Raw genomic sequence first — 18,473 nt, 5'->3', positions numbered from 1 at the left:
GAAAACCAGATAATTCCTTTGTTTTTTTTAAATTTTCAGACAAAACCAAATTTTTTGAAACTGAAAAAAAAATTCAATGCCCTAAAAATGGGCTAAAGTGGCTCTTTACACTCAATACCTTCTGCCAGAGCATCCACCTTAGACTTCAATTGTGAAAGGAGATAATTCTGATATTTTAACATGTGAAACTGACAATTCAATGCCCTCATGGCTAAAGTGGAAGAAGTATACACTTTCTTTCCCCATCTATCCAAAGCCCTTGCCTCTTTATCAGGAGGAACAGGATTTTTAACAACAGAAGCCTTCACACCTTTAGGCCCCTGAGAGACAGTTTCCGGGTCTGCCCTAGGACTCTTAAAAAGATACTTATGAGCTTCAGGCACCCTATAGTACCTATCCGGTTTAACTGGGGCAGGAGGCAAAGAATCAGGATTCAGGAAGCCTCTGCAAAACATCTTCCACCACATTCAGAACAGGAGGTATAGCTAAAGGCCTATGCTGGGGTAAAAACAAGAATTCCCTAAGCCTCTTCCTGGAATCGGAGAAATCTTGACCTTCCCATTTAAAATGCTCCCTCATGGAATGCAGAGTCTCTGAAAATGAAAAATCCTCAGGAGGAGAAGCTGAAGGAGTAGAATCATCCACATCAGAATCAGAATAAGGGGGATACTCCTGCAAGTCTTCAGCCGAAGACTCAGAAGCCTCGAACATTGCTCAAAACTCTCAAACTCAGGTTCCACCCTAGGCCTCTTATCAGGAGGGCATAGAACCTCTAATCATAGTAATCAAATCCTCTGCCATTTTAAGCATATGTTTCTTAGGCAAAGACCCTGAAGCACTAGGAGAAACCCCACTGAAGCTAAACTTGGCCTGCCTCTCAAAGAAGCCTTGGAAACAGAAGGGGAGGCTCTAACCACCTTAGGAAGAGAGGGAAGAACAGCCACCTGAGAAGCCCCTTCAGCCTGGCCTACTTCCTGAGAGGACACATCCTGTAACAGTAAAGTCTCTCCCTGAGACTCCAAAGAAACTCCTGGCAGAACCTCCGGCTCCACTGAGCCTTCTAAAGAACCGGCGACCGGGACTGTCGGTTCTTCCACCTAGGCTTTGGTGCTTTGTCCTTGCGCTTTTTGGCGGCGCCGGAGCATCCGGCGGCATTTTATAATTACAACGTTTCCCAAAACTAACCTGGCACAGTCTAACCTCCTCTTAATGGTGCGTTTGTTAAATCTAGCACAAGAGCGGCATCCAACAACGTCGTGCTCAGGCCCTAAACAAGGTATACACAAAGTATGGTAATCCCTATGAGGTATCTGTTTCCCACAAGAAATACAGTTATTCACTTTTTCTGACATCCGGTTAAATACTGAGGCAAGAAAAAACCAAAATATTCCCCAACGGGGTACTTAGCCAACTTTGATTCGGTCTGAAACTCTGACTTCAGAAAAATGCCAACCTGCACTCGCAAAACTGCTTCTGCATCGGACCATGCGGCAAAAAAGACTGAGGATATGACGTCAGTCATGCGCATTAGTACCCTGATGTACTGACGTCAGTCTAATGCGCCTTGACCGACGTCAGCCATATACTTTGGTATTCGGGCCGACTGGGACAGCGGACTACCCAATAGTTAGGACTGCAGCAATGTGGAATGAAGAACATCTTAGAAGATATGCAGATACATATAAAGGAAAAGTACAAAATAAGTAATTTATTGATGACCCAAAAAAGTTTTATAGAGAATTGGAAAACAAGGCAAAAGGAACTGAACCACCACCAAAAAAGAAGAAATAGATAGATTTTGGAGAAATATCTATGAAGATCCTGTAGGACAAAGATGTTAAACAGATAGAAGCAAAAGAAAGAATAAGTTCTTCAAATCTACAGGATATGAAATGGGATGAAGTAACAGCCAGGGATTGAAACACAGTTAAGAAAAGCTCCTAACTGGAAAACCCCAGGCCCAGATTCAGTACCTAACCTGTGGCTAAAAGCATTAGCTTCTTTTCATGAAGGTTTAGCCATGAGTAAAAGTATTCATATGTGCACCTTGAACAGACACCAGCCTGGTTAACAACAGGAAAAACAGTACTCCTACTTAACAGGCAACATGCAAGCTATCCTAAAACCTATAGACCAACGACTTGCCTTCTGATGACATACAAAACTATACACTAGAATTCATACCAACAGAGCCTATAGTCATTTAGGAAAAAACTCAATCATGGCAATAGAACAAAAGGGTAAAAAAAGAAAGTTATATGGAACAAAAGGATCATTTGTTGTTAAAGTCATAATGGAGAACTGTACCAAAGGGGAAGAACTAAAGTATGGCATGGACAGATTACAAAAAAGCATTTGATAGTATCCCACATTCATGGATAAGAGAGTGCTTAAAAATGTAAAAGATATGCCCTACACTGATTGATTACATTACAGCAACCATAAAACAGTGGCAAACCACTCAGCAGTTAAGCCATGATAAAGGACAAATTATTCTTCCAGGGATAAAACTTCAAAGAGCGATATTCCAGGGTGACTGTCACTGCTGCTCTTTCGTCTTGCCCTTAACCCATTAAGCTGTCTACTTAACAGATTAGGTCATGGCTATAATTTGGCTCCCATAAAACAACAAAGTGTAAAGACTGCATCTTTTTTTTGTAGATGATTTATAACTGTATAGTTCATTGGATGAGGAGTTGAAAGCACAACTGCAAGTGGTCAAACCTTTTTTTAGATGATATAAGAATGTCATTTGGTCTTGATAAATGTGCAAAAGCAACCTTAAAGCAGGAAAGCTGCAGCACCAAGAAAACATCAGTTTGGGACAGAAATGGGATAAAAGCATGGCAGGAGGGAGTGCATAGATATTTGGGAATTGATGAACAATCTACAATAAAACATGAACAAATGTGAAAAAAACTTAGTAAGGAATAATTTAGAAGACTGAAATTAATACTGAAAACAGCATTGACATCTAGGAACAAAATCCAAGCTATAAACCAATTTGCTCTTCCTGTCCTAACTTACAGGTATGGAGTGACTGACTGGCCCGAAAACAAGTAGGATGCTTCATGCTCATCAAATGATTTATAAAAATCACTGTATACCAAGATTATATACTTCTCATTTTTAACGAGGTATGGACTTCCTCGAAATGGATTAAAATGTATAAATCTGCAATCCTGGGACTGCATACATATCTGCTGATCTCACAAGAACCAAATGTAGTGAAAATTTTAAAACATGAAGAGAATATGTCTAAGATGACTTCCCTGCTTAGATTAGCAGAAGCATATTAGTGTCGAACGGGAATGGAAATCAAACCAGAAGTAAATAAATATCAGGCAACAACTAAATGTGCCAACAAACAAGAGAAAGAATATTAGGTGAAGGATCAGATGAGAAGGCAAGAAATGTGAAAAATGCATAAATACAGTTGAAAGTTCAAAAAACTCTTGGAACAACCTCATGTTGTTCAGGATCTAACATAGGAATGGCTAAGGAGAGGTAATTTAAAAAAAGGCAAAAGGTTAATATCGGTGGGCCAATATTGTAAACAAATAGGTTCATAGGTTCATAGGTTCATACTAGGCTATCTGCCCGAGGGCATTTACAAGCCTAGCCCATAGTTTTGTGGCTTACGCCACCCCTTTAGTATGGGGAACTATACCAATTATTTTGCTGTGCCTCTGTTGAGCAGTGACACTGAGGTAATCCCTGGGGTATATCTGCGATCTCCCATCCATTGGTCAAGATTTCTCTTGAACAAGGCCAGCGAGGTGCTCTGCCTCACATATACCGGGATTTTATTCCACAGCATAGGGAGTCTTTGGGTGATGAATCTATCCCTCCAGCACGTCCTATTAATAGCCGTGTCGAGGTTTAAGTCTCCGCCCTTGTGGCTCTGACGGATCTAGATTTTTGAGGTGAAGCATATTCATCAAATCTGGGTTTGACATGGCCTTGTATGTTAGGCAAAGGTCACCTCTGAGCAAAGCGGTGGCGACTGAATAGAGCTGGAGTTCTTTCAGTCGGGCAGCATAGGACAGATGTTTGAGACCCTTTATCCTTTTGGTGAGGAACTTTTGTGGCCTCTCCAGCTGCTGCAAGTGTCGGGTCAGATACATTCAATGGGGCGTTGTACTCAATCATTGGTCTGATGAGTGATGAGTATAGGGAGACTATGACCTCCCTTGATCTAGATGAGAATCCCTTCATGATAAGGTGGGCAATGTAGAAGGTCTTCCTAACTACTTTAGCTACATGGGTGTCGAATGACAGACTACTATCAACCTGGGTCCCCAGGTCCCTGATAACTTCTTCTGTACTCAGTGGATTGCCACCTATTTGGTAGCTAGGGGTAACCTTGTTTTCGAAGGGTATGACTATGCATTTTTGGCATTTAACTTTAGGCCATGGCTCTGGCACCAGTTATCCGTTTCTGTGAGACCCTTCTGAAGGATATCTGTGTCAGATGTGTTTTCTACTATGGCCCAGTTTGCAGTCATCTGCAAACTTTGTCAGCCATAACCCTCCTGTGTTTGCTTGTACTTGGAAAAGTAGATGCCAAACAAAGTGGGCCCAGGACTGAGCCCTGTGGTACACCACTTGTGACAGGCTTTGAGTCTGACATGGCGCCAGCAACTCTGACCCTGTGGGTTCTGTCACTCAGCCAGTTTGCAACCCATCTTGTGATGTATGGGTTAACATTTAAGCTGATGAGTTTTCAATGATACCGAGTGGGGTATTGTATCAAAGGCCTTTGCCAGATCGAGGTAGGCTGTATGGACTGCCTTTCCCTCATCAATGGCTTTGGTGACTGTTTGAAAAAGTCAACCAAGTTTAGAAGGCATGATCTGCCTTTGACAAAGCCAAACTGGGATGGATCCAAAGTCTGCAAATTCCTATGTCTTTATTTATGAGGTCCATTATGATCCTCTCCATGGCTTTGCAGATAAGGCTTGTCAAGCTAATGGGCGGTAATTTCCAGGGTCGGTGGAGGCACCGCCTTTGTGAAGTGGGACCACAGTTGCAGTGCGACACTCCTGGGTACGTATCCAGAGGTAAGACTATGATTAAACAGCTGTCCTAGCTGTGGGTTTAATTCCTCGTTGAGTTCGTGGAGCACACAGCCGGGGACACCATCAGGTCCCATGGATGCTGTGTTTTTGCTTTGGAGAGCAGTTCTCACTTGGGCGTTGGAGATGTTTGGGGGCTGCAATCGCTTGGTATAGATATCTCTTTTGGGGGCAGAAGTTTGCACTGAACCTGTCAGCCAGTATGTTGGCAATGTCTGTAGGATCAGTAATCTTCACATCATTTTGAACTAGTTCTGAGCATATCTGGGAGTTTCCTCCCAGGTTTCTAACATAGCTAAAGAAGGCCTTATGATTGTCTTTTGAGTCTTTAGCTATTTTCCTCTCAAAATTTGCTTTGGATGATTTTATGAGAGCTCTTAGTTTTTTACTTATAGTGATCAAGGGTGTCTTACCTTTTAAGGATTTTGCTCTATCTTGTAGTAGCTTCCTCCTTTTGTTGTAGAGTTTGTTTATGGCTGGGGTCCACCAGAGTGGACGCTTGCCTTTGGTACAAAGAGTCTTTGTTTTGCTTGGGATTGCCTTATCCATGCAGTCCTGCAGGTGCTGGTAGAAGGCATTTGTAAGTGATTCAGCGGCTTGAGTACTGTTTTCCGTCGGCTCGGGGCCTTAAAGGAGACCACACTAGTCTTTAGAAGTGTGAAGTTGGCTTTGAAGTTCTTTACTGTGGTCTTTTTATTTCAGGTGGGGGTGGGATGAGGACCTCCAGCGAGATTAGTTTGTGATCTGATCTCACCAGTGAGGGGTATACTTCGGTGTTGAACATTGTGCACCCATGTTCGTGATGATGAGATCAAGTATGTTTCTCCTCTTGTGGGGATGGTGACTAGTTGTTCCATGGCATTTGAGTTTATGAATTCCAGGAACTTTTGGGCTAGGGTGTTTGGGCTTGAGTAGTGTTCCCAGTCTATATTAGGGTAATTGAAGTCACCTAGTATGATGGTGTTTGGTGATACATTTATCCCTCTAGTGTTTTCAGGAAGGCCATGTGAGGTTCCTGAGTTTGTGAGGTGGCCTGTAACATGCTACAATTTGCAGAGCAGTCTTGCCTATGGTTAATTGCACCTGGATGGTCTCCGATGCATCGTGCGTTGCCACCAGTCTTGAGGTGTGGGTGTCTTTGATGAATATGGATACCCCTCCTTTCTTGGTATTGTCCGGATTTTGGGGCGGGAAGCATGATAAGAGGTAAAACCTGATAGTGCTGGGGTGCTCTCAGGAGCCTTGAACCAGGTTTCTGTCACTGCACAGACATCGATGTTCTCCATACTGAGAAGGGCCTCGAGTCCGTGCATTTTGAGATTTAGGCTTCTGGCATTGAGCAGCATTACCCTTAGTTTTTTCCTTTTTGTGTTCTAGGGTGGTAGGTTTAGAATTTGAGCCTTGCCTAAAAAGGCACTATGGGGTGGCAAGAGCCTTTGCCAATATCCGGAATCCCAGGGGTGACAGGTGCAAGCCGTCCCTTGCGAAGCAGCGTGGCTTGTCCAGCATGTCATCCCAGGCAGACAGACATTGGATCCCTTTTGAATGACACCAGAGTTTAAGCCAATTGTTAAAGCTGATCATCTTATCTCTGTATTGTGGCATCATTCTTGGTGAAGGTAGGATACTGCTCAAGGTCAGGGTCATACCTGCCTGGGCTACATAATCAGAGAGCTCCTCAATGTCTCTTTTCATGTAGTCCAAGGAGGTACGTCTCAGGTCGTTTACACCAGCGTGGACAATGACTGAGTCATATTTGTACCTGCTGTTGAGAGACCTGAGTGCTTGCGTTATGTGGTGGATTCTAGCGCCCGACAGGCAGCTTACTGTGACCTTCTCCTTACTCAGTCTGGTGAGCGGGACGTCAGTGTGTCTGACTATGGAGTCACCAATGACTAGTGTGTCTGGCATTGTGTTTGGCCTTAAGGGCTGTGACTGTTTGACACTCTGACTGTGAGGTCTATGTGTTGCAGGTGTATTTAGTCCAATAAGTCCACTGAACATGTGAGAGAAACAGATAAATGTAGGTTTTGTAAAACAGAACTGGTAACAGTTACACATTTTTTTGCTGGTTCTGATATACTAATGGCAGACTCACTGCATACTAAAAGGCATAATAATGTGGCAATACAGTTGCAATGGGGATTATGCAAATGTATATAATACTGCAGCAGCTGGAAAAAAATGGAAACATGAGCCACAAAGCATCATAGAAAATGGTGAAATTTATATCACATGAGATCACCCATTGCCAACAGTTCAAAAAATAGATGTGAGAAAACCAGATATAGTAGTCTGTGAAAACAAAACAAAAGTAGCACTGATCATTTAAATTGTTACACCCAGTGACTACAGTGTCTTATGTACAGGGAGAGACAGTCATAAAATATCAGGATTTGCATGCAGAAATGAGAGAAGTGTGGAAGGAGGATACCAAGACAGTTCCAACAATAGTACAATGGGTCTTTTAAAAAGAATTTACAATCTTACTTGGATACATAGCCACGGTGGTGCAGTGGTAGAGTTGTCACCTCACAGCAAGAGGTTCTCCCATTCAATTCTCAGCTGGAGCTCCTTCTGTGTGGAGTCTGCATGTCCTCCCCACAGTCGATTGGCATTTGAAAGACATGCATGAATGGACCGGCCTTCGTTGAAGGTTGGGTGTCAGGCTGGCACCTCAGCACCGTAAAAATCTACTGCCAATCATTAGCGGACCGGAGTTCTGCTGTGGCAACCCCTAACAGGGAAAAGCCAAAAGAAGAACAACTTGGATACATTACCGATACATGTATCTCCATGTGAATTGAAGGAGTCATTACTGGGCACATTGTGGGTGCTACGAAGAGCACTTCAAGCTAACAAAGATTGAAACAATATTAAATTCACGAAGATGAATCACACTGACTCAGAAATGGGGTCCATTCCTGTCATGCCATTAGAAACCCAAAAGACATGGGAGAAATTAAAAAAAAAAAAAGAATCCTGTGAAGTTTACCCCCCCCCCCCCCTCCGTATGTTTGACTGGAAAATCCTGTCCGAATGACAAGGAATTCATGACTTTCTTTTCTGAGGTTTGAACTGACAATGAAAAGGCAGAAATTGGTTTATTAGCAATGCCTGGTAAATCTGCCCTGGCTAGAGAAACACAGACAAGATGTTAAAATGTTTCTCCCAGAACACAGGCACAGTAAAGTCTGACCCTTAGGCACTCTGGGCACAGCTTTCACAATTCCCTCCCAGCCCACCCTTCATCTGTCCTTTTCCCAAGCCAATGACAAAAGTATTTCATGTGGGCCCACCCTACAGCCACAGAGGGCATGGCCATCTCCCCTGCTCTTAGTTGACTTCCAATATTACACCATGAGGATGGAGGAACAAGATGGATTGTCTGAGAACAATGACTGACCACAGAAGTCATCCACCAGTGGCTGAGGCAAATAAGGAGCTGGACAAACCCTAAAAGACTCCTTATCATGTTTCTTCTTTTTGTCCACTGAGGAAGGTAATACCATGGAGACCAACTGCTGCTCCATAGGTAAGCAGAGAAAAGTACAGAAAGCAGGTAGCACAGCCTAGAGGAGCCAGTAAGGATGAAGACTGACAGCTAGTGCTTCTGAGGTAATTGCACCAACAAAATCCCCCAACTAGCAATATGACCTTTCCCAAATGCTTATGTTTTTCATCAAACACTACATTTTTTCCTCACAAAAAGTTGACACACTACAGTTATGTGAAAAAAAGGTTTGCCAAAGAGTTATTAATTAACTAAAGGAAGGCTTTCCCCAGTGAAGACTTATCTACCCAGCTTGCAGTTCACTATCTAACAGAAACCACGGGGAATGCCAAAGTAACACTCTGTGGCTTAGTGGGCCACCTGCCTTTTATATGAAGCTCCTCATGTGCTTCTGGTAGTGGATTACCTAGAAGATGCCCAAAGCATTAAGAACCTGGCCAGTGGAGGAAAGGTGAACGAACAAACACACACACACACACACACACACATATACCTTAGGCTACTGCAACGGTGATTAATGAAGAACATTTGAAGTTAGAGGCTAACTGAGAAGTTGAGTTTAATGTAAAGAGCAATAATATTGTCAGTATCATGAGACAATAAATCCTCAAAACAATTGTACAGCAGACCAAGCTGGACAGTTTTAGAAAATACATGCAACAATATTTTTTTAAATCATTTTGCAGGGATTCATGTTCAGAAGTCAGTTAAGATTACAGAACTAGGGTAAGAGCAGGAAATCGAGAGCAAAGAGGAAGCTCTTCACCAAGAAAATGGTCAAAAGGATGGCCTGCTTAATTTTATAGAAATGGACAGAGATATTAAGATAGATGAAAGAAAAACTATAGAATGTGAATGAAGACCCAAGATTATTTGAAGACCAAAAGTCATTAATTCAGGATTTTGGTCCCTTAAGGTAAGATTCATGTGATATCACAGAAATAACTGGAATGCACTACTAAACTAACAATCAGAAGATATTAATGCAAAATTGCCAACATGGAAGCAGTGAGGAGAGGGAGCTGTAATAACAGCTAAGGCACATCACTATTGGAAGAGTACAGAGAATGGAAGAAATCAATAAAAAGGTACAGGTGATATAACAAATTAGGATTTATATTACACCATCTGCTGTAATAAACTGTCTCTGTCAACTCCTCCCTTATTCGACAAAACAGAAATCCTGCTCACAACTCTCAGACTAAACCAACACAAATCTATGTACATTATATGATTCTATATACCTCCTTTTAACAATCATACCACTACAGAAGACATCTTCTGTTGATCACCTCTGATATTCCTCAAAAAAATTAATACCAGGTGACTAATATTGACCGTCTCTGATACTCCTCTACTAACTCATTTCAAAACATAAATCTTTATGAGAAAGAGTTGGCTGGAAACATATTTCTTGGGAGTGTAATGAGCTGACGGACTTTAGGGATTCCCTGCAGACCTCTCCATCAGACATGTTGGGTCAGCAGATTGGACTGACTGGGGAGATGATTTTTTTTGAGCTATGATACAGAATCAGAATTGCTTAGACATAGTAAAGCCTTGATGAGTCTAATTATGGTGGCTGCCAAAAAAGCAATTACTAGAAAATAAAAATCAAAGTCTAGACCAACGTTACTAGATGTAGTGAATATAATAAGAGAGGGTGGCCACGGTGGTGCAGTGGTTAGAGTTGTCACCTCACAGCAAGAGGTTCTCCAGTTCGATCCTTGGCTGGAGTGCCTTCTGTGCGGAGTCTGCATGTCCTCCCTGTGGTCATGTGGGTTTCCTCCAGGTGCTCTTTTTTCCTCCCATATCCCAAAGACATGCTGTAGGTGGATTGGACACTCTAAATTGGCCCTAGGTGTGGGTGTGCCTTCTGTGGAAGGTTGGGTGCCGGGCTGGCAACTCGACACTGTAAAACTCAACTGCCAATCATGAGTGGACAGGTGATCCACTGTGGCGACCCCTAACTGGGAAAAGCCGAAAGAAGTAGTAGTGAATATAGTAAGAGATAAAACAACTGGGATTGCGATCTTTAGAAAAGAGAAGGAGCAAACTACATTGGAAAAAAATGGAAATTGTGAGAATAATATATCATTATCATCCCCTTTTTCCAATTTACATGGGGTCGGGGTATCGTATTAACTGTCGCCAACTCTCTCGATTCAGTGCCACTCTCCTGCCTTCTTCAACACTCATGCCTGACTGTCGCAGATCTTCTTTCTCACAATCCATCCACCTCTTTGCTGGATGCCCTCGCTTCCTCTTACCTTCTTCCTGTCTGTCCCAAATCTCCCTCACCAGATTGTCTTCTGCTTTTCTACACATGTGCCCATACCATCGTAATCTGTTTTCTTTGATCTTTTCTGCAATTGGAGCTACTTTGGCTTCTGCTCTTATGTCCTCATTTCTTCGCCTGTCCCGCAGTGTGCATCCTACCACCTTTCTCAGGCACTTCATTTCCATCACCTGTAGCTTCTTCAACTGTTCTGTCTTTACTGCCCAGGTTTCTGTACCATACAGTAGTACTGGTCGCACCACTGTCTTGTACACCTTACCTTTCAGCTTCGTTGGCATTCTTCTGTCATATACTACACCTGATACTCTATGCCAGTTGGCTGCAGCCCCTCTGATTCTAGCTTTGACCTCTTCATTCAGACTACCCTTCTCCTCAACCACCCCTCCCAGATACTTGAATCTGTTTACCTGTTCCACTATCTTCCCATCTATCTCTATTCTCAGCTTCTTCTGATTTCCACAATCTGCTGCCATTACCACTGTCTTATCTGTGCTTAGTTTCATCCTATGTGCCTTCAGATTTGCATTCCATTCTCCTATCCTTTGCTGAAGTTCTAGATCAGAGTCTGCCTGTACTGCCACATCGTCTGCATACAGCAGCTTTGTTGCTCTGACCCCTCCAACCTGTTTGCTGTAGTCCATTACCAGTATGAACAGCAGTGGGCTCAGAGCTGAACCCTGGTGTACACCCACTCCCACTGGGAACCCCTCAGTGAGGCCAAACACTGTTCGTACTTAAGTCACTGGGTCCTTGTACATAGCCTGTACTAATTCTACCAATGTTTCTGGGACTTCAAACCACCGCAGTACTGCCCAGATCAGCTTTCTTGGGACCTTGTCATATGCTTTCTCCAAGTCTAGGAAAGCCCAATTTGACTCTCTCCTCTTCTCTAGTTTCTTCTCAAGTATCTGTCTCAATGCAAACATTGGGTCAATTGTGCTGCATCCTGATCTGAATCCGAACTGTTCATCTCCCATCTTACATTCTACTATTCTGTGTATCCGTTTATCAATCACCCTTCTCCAGAACTTTCATGCAATGTGGTAGGAGTTTGATGCCTCTGTACTGTCCACAGTTGTGGATGTCCCCTTTGTTCTTGTACACTGGCACGAGTATGCTTATTCTCCAGTCATCTGGAATATGCCTTTCTCTCCACACTGCAAAGGGTTGGGAGGGTGGCCTAATGGTTAAGGTGTTTGCCTTATAAACACAAGGTACAAGGTTTGAATCTCACAAGGGATAATTGGCTAGGCTTAAAATGGCTTGCAAGGGCAGTTAGCCTAGTGCTAATCTATGAACCTATGAACCTAAGTACCCTCAGAAGCCATTTCTCCCCTAGCTCACCCAGCATCTTTATCATATCTGCTGTGACCTCATCTGAGCCTGCTGCTTTCCCTGACTTCATTTTCCTTAGTGCTGCTCTTACTTCTTCTAAGCTGGGCTCCTCTTCTACTCTCATTGTAGGCCATTTCTGAGGCAGTACCGCTTCTGTGGGGTTTTCTTCATTCAGAAGCTGCTGGAAATACTCCTTCCATCTGCCTTTGATGTCCTGTGGGCTGGTAAGCAGGTTGTTGCTGGAATCCCTTATGAAGGGTGTCTGACTATCTTCTTTATCTTTCTGTCTTTGCCTTGCAACCTGGTATAGTTTCTTTGTGCCCCTTACTGAGTCACTTTCCAGAAGCTGATAGAGTGCCTCTGATGCCCTAATTCTTTGCTATTGCAACTTCTTTCTTAGTTTCTTTGTTACCCAACCAGTAGTCCTTCCTAGCTTGGTCAGTCTTTTCAATCTCCCACTTCTTCCTGCACTCCTTTCTTTTGACTACTTCCTTCACTTCTGCATTCCACCACCAGCTTTCCTTATGTACCTTATTTCCATACCTGGCTCGGCCACATATCTTTGCTGTAGTCCTAACACATGCTGTTTTTAGGCGCTGCCACTCTTCAACTCCACCTATTTCTTCCTCTTCTTGGGATGCTAGAGCCCTGAGTAATTCCTTGAACTGCTGTACTTTCTCTCCAGTCAACTTCCAGGTCTTCAGCCTGGTCTCTGTTGACCTTAGAGCCTTCTCTGACCACTGCTTGCAGCTGATTGTGGCAACTACTGGTTTATGCTGTGAACCGACAGTTTCACTGGGGATGACTTTGCAATCATGGATTCTACCCCAGTGCCTTTTCCTTACTAGGAGGAAGTCTACCTGAGTTGCATGTTGACTACTCTTGTATGTGATCTTGTGACTTTCTCTCTTTCTGAACCATGTGTTGGCTACTATCAAGCCATTTGCCAGACAGAAGTCTAGAATGGCTTCTCCTTCTTTATTCCTATTGCTCCACCCATGTGGACCCAGGCAGTCCTCAAATCCTGTTCTGTCTGTCCCGATATGTGCATTTAAGTCGCCCATTATCAACACCAATTCATGTTGTCCTGCTTTATCTAGTAGGTCCTGCAACTGCTGTCTGAATGCACTCTTTTCCTCACTATCACAACCCTGCTGTGGGGCATAGGCTGAGATTATGAATACTGTCCTATCATTACACTGGAGAATAATATATGCATACCAGGAATGAGGTTTAAGAGGCAGGATTTGAATGAGCCATATAATGCTTATCTGACAATGACTGGATAGGTTATAAGTGATTTATAATGTTTGCAACTGCATTTGTTTCAATGGTGTCTGTGATGTATACTGTTTGCAACTAAAGTGGTGTCATTTTGTTTGTTTTTCATTTATATAAATGTAAGATTGTCTATGTCATGTGTGAAAATGTAATAAAGATATTTGTTGGAAAAAACAAATCTGTCTGGACTTGCTCAACTAATCACCTCTCCCACTCACTGTAATAATAAAAACAGAGGAACCACTATGGACTAGATTTCCCTCCTACACCCCAAATAAAATCTCTACTTCAGGAACTCTCCCACTCTGAGTGACCATCTCCCCATATCTGCTTTAAGAAAACAAACATGCAAAATCGTCATTACAATGTGGTGCATAACCTCTCAAATTTCACAAATGACATCTTCGGCTCACATCTCAATCAGTACAACTGGACAACACTAAAATATTTACCTCATGGTGATTCTGTAGCTCACTTTACTAACATATCCCTAAGCATAATAAATGTACTAGCCCCACTCAGGAAAAAATGAGTCAAGTAAAATCCTGCCCCTTTGCTGACAAGTACCACCAAACATTTCATGAAACTTTAAGATGCCACTTATAAAAACCTGGACAACAAATAAAACACAAGCTAATCATCAAAATTTAAAGAAACCATAAAATGAACTCAATATTAAATTAAATCTGAGAAAGACCTATTACATGAACCTCCAAAGTAATAATCATGATATCCCCAAACTATTCTGGTTTTCCATAAACTCCTAAACAGTGGCCCCTCAACATAACCCTGACCAACAATCAAACAACCCCACAGTTTGGTTTCATCCTTAACTCAATAACATCAAAAAATTAAGGATAAAAAGGCCCCAAAAGATTAAAGATCCACAATGACATAGGGACAAAATCCAGAGGTAAATAACTATGTAGACCACCATGCTGAAAGTCATGAAACTTTAATAAAACAATAAAATCACAGCAGGACAAGCGGTTTTGGGTATTCCCTTCATCAGGTCTATGAAACTAAATCAAAGAAGTCTGTATATATTCAAACATTTAACAATCATTAAGCCCTCCTTCCTTTTAAAATTGGTTTCATAGGTAACACACAATTCAAACTAGGTGGGCTGTCTGCCAAAAACTCAGCTATCCAGCCAGATTCTGTGCTCTCAGTCTAGTTAACAATATCACCCTCCACTCATATCCATATGAATCACTTGCAAAAACATGAAAGAAAAAACATGGTCATTAAACAAAACTATATGTTGTGATAAAGCATTATGTTTAACTTTCAGCCTTATACCTCTTAGATGTTGTAAGATCCGATCTTTTTGTTGTCGATTTGTATTTCCTACATAGAAGCATGGGCATTGCCCACACTTAGCCAGATATATAACATTAGTAGTATTACAATTAGCGTATACTTTGGGTCGAATAAATACACTTTGTTACAGGATGAACAAACCTATGTGCTGAAGTATCAAAAGAGCAGTCTTTGCAGTGGCCACATGGGAAAGTGCCTACCTTGCCAAGTGGGACAGGCTGATTCCCCGTGGTCTCCTTACATAACCTTTTTAAATTCAAACAGTTCTTTAAAAAATGGACCATCACCTATACATTTCTTTACTTCTCATCAGTCAACAAAATCTTCCAGTTAGCTTTTACTATGTTACAAATAGCATCTACATCACTGGTGTAATTTAAACATACTTTTGGGGAGGCAGAATAAAACTTCTTAGGAACCCGATTGTCAAGAGTGCTTGGCAAATAACTAAGGTTTACCCCTCGTATTTCTAAGGTTTTCCACTTCCATCAATGCTGTAACTGTCTAATCCTCTTTATAACCCAGATTGCTTAACCTGGAACATAAAAGGCCCAACTCTTCGCTAAAACCCCCATCAGTCGTACACAACCTGGAGGCTCTAAGGGCTTAACCCTTGACAATATTCGTAAAAACTCTTTGGGGATGCATGCTTTCACATGCTAGGTAGTGGTTCTACCAACAGGGTTTCCTACAGATGGAAATATTAATAGCTCCATCCATACCTTTATGCAATTTAATGTCAAGAAATTCAATAGTATCATAAGAACTATGGACAGTAAACTTGAGGAAGGAAGTAGTATGCTCTAAATAATGTAAAAATCTTAATTCCTCATTATTATTTCATACTAAAAACAAGTCATCAACAAACAGAACGTAAAATGGAACTGAACCTCTCCATATATTGGCATATCCAAATATATGCAACTCCTCCCAGTATGCGAAAGTCAAATTTGCATATGTGTTGGCACAGGGAGTTCCCATCACCACACCACTATTCTGAAGATAAAAGTCTTTCCTGAAAAAGGAACATTATTTTCTAACACGAGTCACATCAAAAAACATATCACATCCGGCACGTCATTTTCATGGTTACTAAAACACCTTAAAAAATGTTTCACAGCATGTAGACCATACAAATTAGGTATAACAGTAAAAAGGCTATTCACATCAAGGGTCACAAATAAGAAGTCAGAGCCCAACTTAACATCACCACCCAAGCATTGTAAAAATTGAGCAGAGACCCTTAACACAGCCCGTGCATAAACCAAAAGAGGATTAAGTTGAAATTCCAACCAATTAGATAAAGGTTCAGTAGACAACCCTCTACCCGAAACTATGGGTCTGAGTGGGGGTGTTCAACATAAAAATATTCAGAGAGAAAATGCTCTATCTTATGTTCTGTGTACAATCTAATCAATTTTTAAACAATAAATAATACAATCACATTCACTTCTGTCTCTCTTCATATAAATAGACACATCTATGAGCATAGTTTTCATTTTATTTTCATAAGACGCACTGTCCTATACCACAATGGTTCCCCCCTTGTCAGCTGGCATAATAGTCAACTTAGTATTTAATTCAAGTTCCCCACGTTCAGCTTTTTTAATAGATGATAAATTGAAAAACGAAGGTCAGTCATGGCCTTTCATCTTATTTATCAAGTCCATTTCACAGGCTTTTACAAACAATTCAATAACTGGGTGTGTATTTGGAAAAAAGTGCTTGCTGTATGGAACTGTATTGTCCTCTCATCATTTTGCTCACCAAATATACTAGCTTTCCTCTGAACAATTATCATATAGAAGTTTTAACTAGAGGGTTGAGTTTCATTCCCTCTACTTTTGAAATATGACTGATACTGTAATAGATTTAAAATTATTTGGGCGCAATTTAATGTTGAGAAGTATATTTGGTGAGCAAAATGATGCCAGGACAATAATGCCTTCAAGGAGTATAAACATTGAAAAACACCAATTTATTATATAACAAGTATAATTAAGCACATAATAAATCAATTAAAACCAATTACTATAATAAAGTAAAACTCGCCAATTTTTATTTTTTTTTTTAGTAATTATGATGGTGCTTGCAATTACAACAAGGGTCATGATGAGACAGTCAGTCTCAGATAACAGTTTTTATTCTTGCTTTTTGGAAGAAAATGTAAATGCATATTATGTGTTTGATACAAATGCTATTGAATCTAAGTGTAAATTCATTCCAGTATTTCATTGTGATGATATAATGCAATTTTATAAAATGTTGAATTTTTCTGTTGAACAGGAATTAAAGGAATTTTTAGGGGCTCCAACAATATTCCATATAACCTCACTAAAATGAGTGGTTAGCTTTACTAGTATTAAGTGACAGGAAGGAACTCATCTTTAAACCTGCCGACAAAGGCAACAAACTGTTTTACACATCTCTCAGTACCTCGATACGTGTTATGAACATTTAAATGATGTTAATGTTTATGAGAAAGTACATTATTCTGTTTATGAGTTAGCTATGAAATATGGTGAATTATTAGGTAAAGGTGTCAGATTAGGGTATATATCCCAGGATGATGCTAAAAAGAAATTGAATGTGGAAAATGATAGCCCTGCTTATTTTTTATTGTTTACCTAAAATACACAAGTGTCTTCAGCGGCCAGCAGGTTGCCCTATTGTTTCAGGTAGGGACTATTTTCTGTATAATATGGGATGCTTGGTGCATCATTTGTTACTTCCCAAAGTTATATTACCTGCATATATAAAACATGTTTGATTTTATTAGTAAAGTGAAAAATGTACATTAAGGGACACAAGGAGAGACAGAACATTAATGTCTATGAATGATAGTAAAACATCAGCGGTATGATTTCATGCCAGGTAAGAGCACTACAGATGTGATGTTTGCTCTGAGAGTGTTCATGGAGAAGTACAGAGAAGGTCAGAAGGAGTTGCATTGTCTCTCTGTGGACTTAGAGAAAGCATATGACAGGGTGCCTACAGAGGAGTTGTGGCATTGTATGAGGAAGTCAGGAGTGGCAGAGAAGTATGCAACAGTGGTACAGGATATTTTACAAGGGTAGTGTGACAGCGGTGAGATCTGCAGTGGGAGTGACAGATGCGTTTTAAGGTGGAGGTGGGATTACATCAAGGATTAGCTCTGAGCCCTTTCTTATTTGCAGTGGTGATGGACAGGTTGACAGATGAGATCAGACAGGAGTCCCCATGGACTATGATGTTTGCAGATGACACTGCAATATGTAGTGCGAGTAGGGAACAGGTGGAGGAGACCTGGAAAGGTGGAGATATGCTCTAGAGAAAAGAGGAATGAAGGTCAGCCGGACTAAGACAGAATATATGTGAGTGAATTTGAGGAATGGTGAAGATGCAAGGAGTAAAACTGGTGAAGGTGGATGAGTTTAAATATTTGGGATCAACTGTTCAGAGTAATGGCGACTGTGGAAGAGAGGTGAAGAAGAGAGTACAGGCAGGGTGGAGAAGTGTGTCAGGAATGATTTGTGACAGACGAGTACCAGTAAGAGTGAAAGGGAAGGTCTACAAGAGGGTAGTGAGACCAACTGTTTTGTATCGGTTGGAAACAGTGGCACTGACAAAAATGCAGGAGTCAGAACTGGATGTGGCAGAGTTA

The 18,473-nt window shown here is 41.3% G+C and overlaps 1 protein-coding gene across 1 annotated transcript in view; it reads right to left on the bottom strand.

Moving 5' to 3' along the window:
- LOC122797014 (synaptonemal complex protein 2-like) overlaps positions 1 to 18,473 on the bottom strand; it is a 1,143,152-nt gene that overhangs the window by 1,104,187 nt on the left and 20,492 nt on the right. The gene's annotated exons all lie outside the window — the stretch shown is intronic.

Source organism: Protopterus annectens, chromosome 3.part0 (genome assembly GCF_019279795.1).
Source record: "Protopterus annectens isolate FY-2018-M chromosome 3.part0, PAN1.0, whole genome shotgun sequence".
In the NCBI taxonomy this organism is placed as follows: domain Eukaryota; kingdom Metazoa; phylum Chordata; order Ceratodontiformes; family Protopteridae; genus Protopterus; species Protopterus annectens.
Note: the sequence above shows the minus strand (reverse complement) of the source record. Positions and strands in the feature narration are given on the sequence as shown.